Raw genomic sequence first — 12,716 nt, 5'->3', positions numbered from 1 at the left:
AGCACCTGGTGGGACAAGCGCAGGGTCTGACTGATCATCCTCTCTGGGGATGGCTAGGAATTCCCCTCCCCCCCAAGTGAGACTGGCAGTGACCTTGGGAGCAGTTTCCCTTCCTTGGCTGCAAGGGATGAGGGTCACTTGCCAGGATTATCTGGGCATCTCTCACTTAACCAGTTCCCTGCCATTGCAGTGAACTCAGGCACTGATGCATCTCAGTTCCCCCTAGCCACTCCCCATGGCATGTAAGCTGAGTCTTCTGTGAGCTGTGACACTGATTGTTGGGTGTAGTGTGTGGGTGCTGGGGGGAGGCCTACTGGGGGTGAGACTAGCTGAGCTGGTGGGTCCTTCTGGCATTAAATTCTGTGACTTTGACTGTGTGGTTTTCTGAGCTAGGGGCCAATAATCATTGCAGTTCAGCGACAGCTGGATGCCTGGCTTCCTTAGGCTGTGTTGATGATCCCAGCCCATGGTTAAAGTGACCTTTCCCATCACATTTGTCCTGCTTTGGACAATTCCAAAATCCAAGCTCAGAACGGCATCACCTTCCACACTAGGGAGTTCTTCATCCATTATCACAGCAATCGCTGACATAACGATGTCCCTCCCCAGTTATGGAACTTGCAGGCAAAATGACATCGCTCCCCGGATCTTCTCCTTCTCCACTCCATGCTTGTTACCATCCTATCGTTACAGAACATGTTTCACAGCTGCCCTTGATGGCACCTCTCCTTGGATCAAACACTCGCTGGTGATTAGAGACGGCCACTAACCCATTTCAGGATAACAACACCCCACCGGTTCCACCCACTGTCCTGATGGAGGTTCAGATGATGCCCCCATGACTGGCTTTCCCTAGACAGGAAGAAAAGAAATAACATAACCAAGTACAATTTATACCAGCACGACTAGTCACCTGTTCACATGGCTCTTTCTATCAGGACGTTTTCACATCACCAGCCCAACTCCATTTCACTCCCATCCCAACCTCCCTGGAGCTTTCCTCTCCAGCCCAATGGCCTTTCAGCCGGCTCCCAAGGAGTCTCTATTGCTGCCGAGGAGTCTGAGAGCTGGGACAGACTCGGCCAGTTCCACTCCAATGGGAATTCGTCCCTGCCCCGACTCTTCTTGTCACCTCTCCTCCATCTTAATGTAGCTGAACAATTAATACATTAAATAACAGCAATGCTAATAATGCGTTAACGCTGCCAGGTTGCAAAACATCGCTCCCCGCCTCAGATTGCCTCAGTGCCTGGCCCGGATCCTGGAGCTGGCAGCTATGCTGGGATCAGGGCCGTCCCTCGCTATTCTGGGGCCCTACGCAGCCCCCCCATGGGGCAGGGGGTTGCGGGGCCCCAGGCCTCCGCAAGGTGGGGGGTGGGTCCCAGGCCTCCATGGGGTGTGGGGCCTGGGGAAGAGGAGAGAACCACTCCCGAGCACTCACCAGCAGCGCAGCTGGGGCCGGGTCTGCACTTCCCGCCACTGCACTTCCCATGGGGGGGGCTGCGTAGGGGCCCATAATAGCTAGGGACGGCCCTGATCCCAGCATAGCTGCCAGCTCCAGGATCCGGGCCAGGCACTGAGGCAATGTGAGGTGGGAAGCAATGCAGAGCTCAGGGGAGTGGGGCCCGTGGGGCTGGGCAGGGGTGGGAAGAGGTGGGGCAGGGCAGATCAGGGGTGGGGGCCCTGGGGAAGAGCCAGAGGTGGGGCTGGAGCAGCACCAGCTGTGCAGGTGCCTCAAATCTCCTGGTGCCTGATGGGATAATGAAAAGTAAGAAATACAAAATGGAGTCTGTGACATGTGGCTTCAGGATTCAATCCTTCTTTACCTCAGCTAGCCCCAACTGGTTAGAACTGGATTTTCCCATCTTTGGGCTCCGGACAGTCCATATGTTTTCCCACCCAAATCCCGGACGGGTCTGTGACGATGCGGTTCTGGCGGGACCCAACTGAGAGTGCCAATTCAGGACAAATCGCTTAAAACAGGGCAGTCACAGCCCTAGGCTGGGGTTTTTCCACCTCTAAGGCAAACCAAATCAGCCAGACCAAGAGGACTCTGGTCTCACCCCACTGGCTAACCACAAGTCACACAAGCAATTTCCTTAGACACTCCAGTCTCCCAGCGTCACCACCAGTGCACTCGTCCTGGGGATGAATGGTTATGAAAACCAACACCCCAATAAAAGAAAAAGGTTCCCTCGATCCCAAAGGACCAAGCCCCAGACCCAGGTCAATATACACATCAGATCTTACCCACAAATCACGCTGTTGCCAATCCTTTAGAATCTAAAATCTAAAGGTTTATTCATAAAAGGAAAAAGATAGAGATGAGAGCTAGAATTGGTTAAATGGAATCAATTACATATAGTGATGGCAAAGTTCTTAGTTCAGGCTTGCAGCAGTGATGGAGTAAACTGCAGGTTCAAATCAAGTCTCTGGAACATCCCCCGCTGGGATGGGTCATTCAGTCCTTTGTGCAGAGCTTCAGGTTGTAGCAAAGTCCCTCCAGAGGTAAGAAGCAGGATTGAAGACAAGATGGAGATGAGGCATCAGCCTTATATAGGCTTTTCCAGGTGTAAGAACCTCTTTGTTCTTACTGTGGAAAATTACAGCAAAATGGAGTCTGGAGTCACATGGGCAAGTCCCTGCACACCCTGCTGAGTTACAAGGCGTTTCTGCCTTCTCTCAGTGGGTCAATTGTGTAGCTGATGGTCCTTAATGGCTAGGCAGAGCTAACACCAACTTGTCTGGGATGTCTCCGAGACGCACAGCATAAGTTTGAAGCACAGACAGTATAGAGCCAATATTCATAACTTCAACTACAAAATGACACATGCACACAGACAGCATAATCATAACCAGCAACCCAAACCTGGTCTTAGATACCTTATATGACCCTTTTTACATAAGATTTGGTGCCACTACAGGACCTTGGTTGCAACCCTGTTCTATATGGTCCCAGATTATATCAATAAAGTCACACCCTCAATGCAAAATTGATGCAGGAAGGGATGACAAAACATCACTGACTGCATCCCAAGAGCTCCCCATCCTTGTGTCCGTCTCACTACAGCTAATTTTGGGTTAGAAGCCATACCAGTGTATAACAGAAATGGTTTATCAAAGTCATGTTCAATAACATGATTGAATTTCTTTACAAACTCAAGGTATAACTTGGTTAGCTTTTGCAGCATGGTTCCTGTATGTTTCATGTGATCTTGCCAAGAGCTAAAGAAAACAGCTATTTTATCCATACACGCTCTGGCCAATGTTTGGAACCCAATTAACAGCAAACCAATGTAGATATTAATGTTGTTCATAGTACAGGAACTTTGCCATTTAGCTATGAAAGCAATATGGTAGTGTGCCTCAGTTTTCCTTTTCATATAGCACATCAGGTTTGGAATGTCTTTTCCCCTGTGAAAAGTTTCAATACTGTTTATAGGCCTCAACTGTGAAACATCAGTATAACAAGGCCTTGTAACATAAAGTATGTCTTTATGCGTTGATCTTAACATGTTCAAAGGATTTTCCAAAAGATTAGGCACTTAGTACATTTTTACAGATCTTGGTAATAGCAACACATTAGTTACAAAACTCATCATTAGCAATAACAACAAATTCATTGCAAGTGTCCATTTACAATGTTTGTCATGCCACAGCTTTGGCTCAGTACCATTGGGGTTTGGGCATTTTAGGGTTCCCCTGTGGCTTTCCTTTGCAAAATTCAGTTTTCCCTTTCCTCCTTGTCCTGCAGGATCAAACCCTGATTTCTCTTGCTTAACCAAATTCACTGGCTGATGGGGTGGGCTCTCTGTGCTAACAGCTATTAGCAGGTCTTTCTTCTCCCTACCAGTCAGGTAATTTGCATCAACACAAACACCAGCTTTTAACTTCTTAGCTGCTACCAATTCCAAGGCTGGACTCTTACAAAGATACCACACAAATCCAAAGGGTCTGAGGGTGAGAGCTGGTTTGCTCTCCCCTGCCTCCTCAAGCGTTCAGCCATAAAACTGTTTTGCTCTGAAATACCAGTAACCAAATCTGTCCTCAGACTCTGAAGCACAGACTGCTCACTTACAGAATCAGCATGGAGATGTTCCTGTTTCAACACCATTGTCTTTCCAACAAGCTGGCCACACGTAGCACTTGGTTATAGGGCTGCTCAACTTTCTTAACAGCTTCTACTCTATCTGACAAAGTGGGTATTCAGTCATGAAAGCTCATGCTCCAAAACTTATGTTAGTCTATAAGGTGCCACAGGACTCTTTGCTGCTTTTACAGATCCAGACTAAGATGGCTACCCCTCTGATACTCCATCTGAGACCTTCTCAAAGCTAGCCACACTGGATCTTTCAAAAGGAAAGTCAGTGGATCCCTTCACAACAGAAAATTTCTGGCTGTTAGGAACTGAAACTTTCTTGATTAAATCACTTTCACACCCTTCAGTTGCAGTAAACTGCTTGCACAGGTTACCATGAGGATTCTCTTCCCTATGAGCTTTTCTAAGCAGCAATTCACCCCTCTCCGAAATTCTGCCCTCACCCTCTTCACCTAGGGCTTGCTCTAAAGGAACACTTTCCTGAGCAACCACAGATTCTTTCTGGGTCTCATTTACATTCAGAATCACCTCTGGCCCATTAGGCAGATCTCTACACAATCCCCTTTCAGGCCAACTTATAGACTTTCTAGATAAAAAGTCAGAAGCATTCTCCTTCCCTTTGCCACACATAAGTTCAGGAATCTTTTCCTTCTTGCTACAAGTTGTCAAACTGTCAATAGGTAACACAATTAAATCACCTTTATGCTCTCCTTGTGCCCTGGCTGGGGTATCACCCTGATCAGACAGAGTTGCTACACCCTTTTCCAACCACACATTAGCAACTGGCAAACTTCAAGCACCAGAATTGTGTGGTCTCTGGGATTTTGCTAAGACACTAACTGGATGCAACCTAGGGCTTGGCTACACTTACAATTTGCAGCGCTGGGAGTTACAGCGCTGGTCATGCAGCTGTGTAGGGCCAGCGCTGGTGTGTGGCCACACTGACAGCTACCAGCGCTGCAGTGTGGCCACACTTGCAGCACTTTCCAGCGCTGTATTGAGAGGTGCATTGTGGGCAGCTATCCCACAGAGCACCTCGTCCCATTTTGGCGCTGAGTATTGTGGGAAGGGGAAGGAAGTGTGCGGGTCATTCCGCTTCCTGTTTGCCAGCGCCCCATGGTGCATCGCTTCACATCCCAGCATTCACTCTTTCCGGCAGCATTTGGCGCCATTGTGAGTGTCTTTCTGTTTTACTCTCTGTGTGAATCGCGATTTCTGTGGCAAATGGAGCCCGAGCTGCTGAGGACTGTGCTGATGAGTGTCGCCAGCACAACACGTTTGGCAGTCGAGCTATTCCTTCAGCTCCAAAGTGACAGTGAGGAGTCTGACGATGATATCGATATCGATTCTCCTGCCGCGTGTGACACCAAAGTGCTTGTGGCATTCACGGAAATGCTCAGCACCGTTGAACGCCGCTTTTGGGCTCGGGAAACAAGCACTGAGTGGTGGGATCACATCGTCATGGAAGTCTGGGATGACGAGCAGTGGCTGCAGAACTTTCGTATGAGAAAAGCCACTTTCATGGGACTGTGTGCTGAGCTCGCCCCCACTCTGCAGCGCAAGGACACAAGATTGAGAGCTGCCCTGACGGTGGAAAAGCGGGTGGCTATTGCAATCTGGAAGCTGGCAACTCCAGACAGCTACCGGTCGGTCGGGAACCAGTTTGGTGTGGGAAAGTCGACCGTGGGAATCGTTTTGATGCAAGTTTGCAAGGCAATTAATCGCATCCTGCTAAGAAAGACCGTGACTCTGGGGAGCGTGCAGGACATTTTGGATGGCTTTGCACAAATGGGTTTCCCTAACTGTGGAGGGGCGATAGATGGGACGCATATTCCTATTCTGGCCCCCCCCACTTGGCATCAGAGTACGTTAATCGTAAGGGGTATTTCTCTATGGTTCTCCAGGCGCTTGTGGATCACCGCAGGCGTTTCATTGACATTTACACAGGCTGGCCTGGAAAGGTGCATGATGCACGCATCTTTCGGAACAGTGGCCTGTTCAGGAAGATGCAGGCAGGGACTTTTTTCCCAGACAGGAAGATCACAGTAGGGGATGTCGAAATGCCCACTGTGATCCTTGGAGACCCCGCGTACCCGTTACTGCCTTGGCTCATGAAACCCTATACAGGGAAGCTTGACAGGAGCAAGGACCGGTTCAACTACAGGCTGAGCCGGTGCAGAATGACTGTGGAGTGTGCTTTTGGGCGTTTAAAAGCTCGCTGGAGATGTCTGTATGGGAAGCTAGACTTGGGGGAAAGCAGCATCCCCGCGGTTATATGCGCTTGCTGTACCCTCCATAATATTTGTGAAGGGAAGGGTGAAACATTCAGTGAGGCATGGACCACCGAGGTTCAAGTCCTGGAGGCTGAATATGCACAGCCAGAGAGCAGGGCTAATAGAGAGGCCCAGCACAGGGCTACAAGGATTAGGGATGCCTTGAGGGAAGAATTTGAGGCTGAGGCTGAAAACCAATAGTAATGTTTGCTGCCTTGCATGGGAGTGAATTGCACTGCTTACACTGTTATTCTATTATCCATAATAATAATATGATTTGCAGTGCCTCTTTCTTTACTGGGCTAAGGCATCTTTCACTATCTGCTATAATAAAGACTGTTTTCAAATCCAAGAATTGTTTTATTGAAAAGAAAAAAACTTCCTTGACAGACAGACAGACACACAACATTTCATGAACACAAGAGGGCAGGGGTGTGGGTTGGTGAACTGTACAGTCACAAGTTTGCATATGTCCTGTCTGGATTGCTGTTTAATGAATCCTGCACTTCAGGGTGCATATACTGCATGGTGATGGGGGTTGAATGCAGAGGGTAAGGGTGGTGGTAGGTATCAGGGCTGGTTGGGGAACGTACAGGTGTTGGAGGCAGCTGGTGGTGGTAAGAACCTGGATGCTGGGGAAAGGTGGTTTGAGCTGACATTGGGGCACAAGGCACAAAGGATGGGGCGGGTGGGGGAGTAGCACGGTGGTGCTCTGCTTGCATGGCAACGAGTGACTCTATAGACTCCGCTTGGCGCTCCAGGATGCTTAGCAGCCGCTCCGTGCTTTTCCTCTTGGCCACTGCATTTCTCTGCCGGTTCCTGCTTTCCCTCTGGCGGATCTTGCTTTCTTTCTCTCTCCACTCCTTCAAGTCTTTACTCTCTCGAGCAGAGTGATGAAGAACAGTTTTCAGCATGTCCTCTTTGCTCTTTTGGGGATTTTTTCTCAAATTTTGAAGCCTCTGTGATGTTGAACATCTGGGCAGTCCAGTAGTCAAGGTCACTGTAGAAACACAGAAATGACAACATTTAACATGGGCAGCATTGTATCCACTATCTCCAGACATGAATTGTTACATTGAGGGAGTTCTCACTTTAGCATTCTTTTCCCCACACGCATAACACAACAGAAGCCACGAAATGGTGAGTGAGGGGTGCTTACTTATATAGGGAGAAGAGGGGCTTGAGTGAGAGGGGAGCTGGTTGCTTCGGGTAATCTGGAGTGCTAGAGGGGTTGAGTGAAGATGCAGGTGCAGGGGTGATCTTATCTCCCTATCTCTTCACTAAAGAGTCTCCCAACATTTTTCACAGGACTTAATCCTGGAAGATGTTTCACTACTGCGAGTCACTAGGGAACAGCGGGAGGCTCTTTTAGAGCAATGTGGATTCCGCCCGGGACCCTATGCGGCGTGCCTGTGTTCAGAAATGGTCCCCCCACCACTGGCAGCAGAGTGGCGCGGACGCGTCACCGTCACTGGGACAAGGGACACAGTGGCTCTGCCTATAAACCTGCGCAGGCATATTGCCCACGCTCTGGATGAAGCTTTTGCTGAGATAACTGAAGCAGATTACCGCGACGTGATAGACCACATCAACGGGCTATTCCACATCTGAGGCTGGCATGCATGCAGCCATAACCCCCCTTCCTCTCCAGAAACATTTCCACCCAGAAAATAAAAGCCCCTTACCGGTAACCCGCTCCTCTGCTTGTCCTTCTGCAACTGCTGGCTGCTGCGATTGGGTACTTTCCTCCTGGCTTGAGAAGAGCTCCTGGCTGCATGCCTGCAGGGACTCTGCGGTGTCTTCCCCCATCCCAGGAGCTTCACTCGCGGTTTCCTCTCCCCCCCCCGCCGCCTCCTCCGCCTCCTCCTCCTGTCCCCCAGCCTGCTCAGAAGTGTCCATCGTTATCCTGGGATTGGCAGTGGGGTCACCCCCAAGTATCTCGTCCATCTCCCTGTAAAAACGGCAGGTCGTGGGAGCAGCTCCGGATCGTCGATTACCCTCGCGGGCTTTGTAATAGGCACTCCGCAGCTCTTTAACTTTCACCCTGCATTGTAGTGCGTCCCGATCATGGCCCCGATCCAGCATGGCCCTTGATATCTGCTCAAAGATATCGTAATTCCTACGGCCGGAGCGCAGCTGTGCCTGAACAGATGCCTCACCCCAAACACTGATGAGGTCCTGCAATTCACCAGTGCTCCATGCTGGGGCTCGTTTGCCGCGTGGAGGCATGGTCACCTGTAACTGATTAACTGATTGCACTCCACACCTGGCTGCAGCAAACAGGAAGGAGATTTTTAAAATTCCCGGGGCATTTAAAGGGCTGGTCACCTGAGGCAAGAGCAGTAGAGTGCAAACTGATGAGCAGAGTGGCTGAACAGGAATTCTGGGATAGCTCCTTATTCCCTGGAGGACAGGTAAAGCGCTGGTGAGTGTCCACACCTGCTGAGCAGCGCTGGTGTCACCAGCGCTGCACTCCTTATACCCCTGCCGGGATGGGTTTTCAGCCAGCGCTGCAACCAGGGAGTTGCAGCGCTGGTTGTGCCCTGCAAGTGTGGACAGGGTGTTGTTGCAGCGCTGGAAAGCCTCCACCAGCGCTGCAACTTGTAAGTGTAGCCAAGCCCCCAGTCACAGTGCCAGTCTCCCCAGCAGACACAAACTTAGGACCATTCCCTTCCTGGGCTTTAGCTGTATTTACAACCAACTCTGAGACAACTGCACTATTCTCAACCCTCAGAGGCTGAAAGGCACCTTCTGTCTGCTCCACAGAAGAGCTGGAGACACATTCTCCTTCACCAGACACACAGCTTGGGATCTCATTTCCCTTGTCCCAGCACACGGGGCTGTTCACAGACAACTGCTTGGAGACCAAGGTAGATCCCTCCATAGGCAAGTCAATACCCCTGACAGACACAGGCACATTCCCTTCACTGTCACAATTCTCCACACAGGTAACAAGGGATAGGGACACTCATCTTCCACTATCCTTGTCTTCCCACACTGCTGACTAGACAAAGCCATCAGCTCACAAGGCTGCCTAGGCTCCTCCAAACTTTCCTTACCAGGCACATCACCACTCCCAATGGATAAGCTGCTGCTTTTTTTCACTACACTGAGCTACTTCCAGCAAATCACAGTTACCCATTTCAGGTTCATGTTTACAAGCTGTACTTGCCACCAATCCATCACCCATCAAAAATCTACCCTTTCCTGCCTCAGTTAGGGCTTTCACCTGACTATGTACTTTAATTTGCTCCTGAGAAACATTTTCCTCACCAATGAGACCTTTCTGCTCTTGATCTAATTCCAGATTCACTTCTGAGACATCAGACAGACATTCAGAAACTCCACTCACAGACACACTGCTTTCTGGCACAGACAAACAGCTATTACCCACCAGGTTAGAATCCCCCTCTCCCCAGCCATAGCAGAACTGGTTAAACAGAGAAAACTGCCCAGAGTAATACCACATATCAACACAGTTATAAACTGGATTTTCAACAGGATACAGTTTCTGCTGTTCTGCCATTGCTTTTTTGACGTGGAGCTAGGGTCTAGCCGTCTCCTTCTCAGCAGCCAGAAGCTCCTTCTTTCTCTCAGCCGCCTCTTTCTCTCTCTCCTCTGCCTCCTTCTTTCTCTCGGCAGCCTCTTTCTCTCTCTCAGCAGCCTCTTTCTCTCTCTCAGCAGCCTCTTTCTCCAGCTGGGCCAAGGCTTGCGTCTCTTTCATTCAAATTTCTGCCAGTTTTTGTTCATGTTCAAATTGCAAGCTGTCCATCCGGGCTTGCAATTTCATTGCTTTTGCTGATGCTTTCTGGCTCATGGTCACTGATCTTTAACCAACCAAACTCTCAATCCCAAATTTCAAATTTGGATAGCGTGGGGCTCTGACCCAAAACTTAATTGGCCTGGTTCTGTGGATCCAAGCACGACTACGCCACTGTGACGATGTGGTTCTGGCGGGACCCAACTGAGAGTGCCAAATCAGGACAAATCACTTAAAACAGGGCAGTTACAGCCCTAGGCTGGGGTTTTTCCACCTCTAAGGCAAACCAAACCAGCCAGACAACGAGGACTTTGGTCTCACCACATTGGCTAACCACAAGTCACACAAGCAATTCCCTTAGATGCTCCAGTTTCTCAGTATCACCACCAGCACCACTCGTCCTGGGGATGAATGGTTATGAAAACCAACACCCCGATAAAAGGAAAAAGGTTCCCTCCATCCCAAATGACCAAGCCCCAGACCAAAGATTAATATACACATCAGATCTTACCAACAAATCACGCTGTTGCCAATCCTTTAGAATCTAAAATCTAAAGGTTTATTCATAAAGGGAAAAAGGTAGAGATGAGAGGTAGAATTGGTTAAATGGAATCAATTACATACAGTGATGGCAAAGTTCTTAGTTCAGGCTTGTAGCAGTGATAGAATAAACTGCAGGTTCAAATCAAGTCTCTGGGGTACATCCCCAGCTGGGATGGGTCATTCAGTCCTTTGTGCAGAGCTTCAGTTTGTAGCAAAGTCCCTCCAGAGGTAAGAAGCAGGATTGAAGACCAGGTGGAGATGAGGCATCAGCCTTTTATAGGCTTTTCCAGGTGTAAGAACCTCTTTGTTCTTACTGGGGAAAATTACAGCAAAATGGAGTCTGCAGTCACATGGGCAAGTCCCTGCATACTTTACTGAGTTACAAGGCGTGTCTGCCTTCTCTCCATGGGTCAATTGTGTAGCTGATGGTCCTTAATGGGCCATCAAGCAGGCTAGGCAGAGCTAACACCGACCTGTCTGGGATGTTTCCCAGAAACACAGCACAAATTTGAAATACAGACAGTATAGAGCCAATACTCATAACTTCAACTACAAAATGACACATTCATACAGACAGCACAATCATAACCAGCAACCCATAACCTGGTCTTAGACACCTTATATGACCCTCTTTATGTAAGATTTGGTGCCACTACAGGACCTTGGTTGCAACCATGTTCTATATGGTCCCAGATTATATCAATAATGTCATAGGGTCTATCACCGCAGAGTTGCCTCAGGCATGTTTGGCATGGCCACTCAGAAAGCCCACTTTTCCCTGCCTTGACATCAGTGATTCCTGTGCGAATGAGGCTGCCGTCCATTCGAGCGGCAGCCTGTGCGCGGTGCGGTGTGGTTCTCATCGTGATTCTGACCAAATCGACGAGAGTGACACCTACCCGAAAACACTGGAGACAACCTTCAGCACCCACCTTATACTGCTGTTCCATCTCCAGAGGGCTTCTCTTCCATGGAGATCACCATCCGTCCACCCTTCCACGGAGCTCACCATCCATCCGCCCTTCCACGGAGATCACCATCCATCCACTCCTCCACGGAGATCACCATCCATCCGCCCTTCCACGGAGATCACCACCCATCCACCCTTCCACAGAGTTCATCATCCATCCGCTGGGCTCCTCAGAGTTCCTCCTTGATGGCTTTCCACTAGCCCAAGAGTACAGGTCCTGAGCATCACCACCGCACACAACTCAGCACCTCAAGGGAGTAGGAAGGCATCTATTTTGTTATAGGGTATTTGGCCAAGGGAGGGATTTATCTGGGTCCGGGCCCCACTGAAGTCACTGTCACTATTGTTATTGTCATTGGTTCTAGTGCTGTTTGCATTTGTGGTTTTCTTCCCCATCCCTATGAATTGTATTTTTATCCCTAATACATCTCTTTGTTTTTACCTTACTTACCAGTCTCCTCTTCATTTTACACCACACCACACCTGGGGTATTGGTCCACTGGGTGATCAGATACCAGAGTGGGTTGTATCTGCACTTCTGAGGAAAAGGGGTATCCATTTTCTTTCCCTCTACCACACCTGATTTATTTTAAGGGTTACCTTTTCCCCCCTTTGAGGCAACATGCCCTACGCAGCTACATGCTTTGCATATGGGTAAGAGGACGGCCCTGCTGTGATCATATGGAGGTTGCACAGTTAACCTGAGACCTCTCCCTGCGCCTCCAGACAGCAGTGACTCCGTGATCAGGCAGAATGGTGAGATCCACAGAGAGCCACTTTCCAGCCACACCTGTTTACCCAGAGCCTGGAGTTTAAACTGCATCTCAGGCTGCAAATCTAGGCCAGAAAATGATGACTCACCGATTCGTAGATTCTAAGGTACCATTGCGCTAATCTAGTCTCACCTCCTGTTTAACATGCCAGAGAACTTCCCTGGACTAATTCCCATTAGAACTACAGCGTATAACAGCCAATCCTGATTTAAAATTTCCAGTGATGGAAAATCCATCACAACCCTTGGTAATTTGTTCCAATGGTTAATTACCCTCATGGGTAAAAATTTGTGCCTCC

This window comes from Mauremys reevesii, unplaced genomic scaffold (assembly GCF_016161935.1).
Source record: "Mauremys reevesii isolate NIE-2019 unplaced genomic scaffold, ASM1616193v1 Contig21, whole genome shotgun sequence".
Classification (NCBI taxonomy): Eukaryota; Metazoa; Chordata; order Testudines; family Geoemydidae; genus Mauremys; species Mauremys reevesii.
This window is presented reverse-complemented; position numbering follows the sequence as displayed.